Below are 743 nucleotides of genomic sequence, written 5' to 3' on the forward strand. Positions count from 1 at the left end.
TGTCTGGGGGGCTGGCTCCCCTGTGGGGTGTCGGGGGGCTGGATCCCCTGTGGGGTACTGGGGGGGGCTGGATCCCCAGTGGGGTGTTGCGGGGCTGGCAGAGGGTCAGAGGCAGAATGCAGGCTCGTCCCACCAGTGGGAGGAAGTCAGCAGCCACGTGGCTGACGTGTCTGAAGACAGAGGCCAGGTGGGAGGCAGCTGGCTGCAGCACCTACAGGTGGGCGCCTTCAACGCGGGTGAGGTGCCTGCCACTGGGCAGCCCAGCCCAGCAGCCCGAGGGGAAGGAAGACGGGCCTCCAGCCCGGGACCTGGCCCTGCAGGAGCCAAGGCCTCCTGAGCTGAGGTGGCCACGGGCCAGCCTGGGAGGAGAGCTCCGAGGTGTTCGGACCCTGCCAGCCGGTCCGGGGCGGAGGCTGCCCAGAGAGGGGCAGCAGCGAGAGCCCATAAAGCTGGACCGGAAAGGGCGGCCCGGGGCATGGCCTCCGCTTCCCTGTGTCACTCAGATGCCACACGTGTGTCACGTGCCCGTGTGGGGAGCGGGGTCCCCGCCCCTGGCTGAACACTCTCCCTGTGGCCAGCTCACCGAGGCCCGGGAGGCAGGGGGATGGCTTGTTCCTTCCAGCTGTGACTCAGCACTAATCAAGCTGCGCTGCTGCTGAGAGCTGCCGGGGGCCCAGCTGGGCAATGACTCGCCTGGCATTTCACACGAGAAAAACAAGATAAAGAGGGACCTGGTCCGCCCG

Source organism: Myotis brandtii, unplaced genomic scaffold, assembly GCF_000412655.1.
Source record: "Myotis brandtii unplaced genomic scaffold, ASM41265v1 scaffold1077, whole genome shotgun sequence".
NCBI lineage: Eukaryota > Metazoa > Chordata > Mammalia > Chiroptera > Vespertilionidae > Myotis > Myotis brandtii.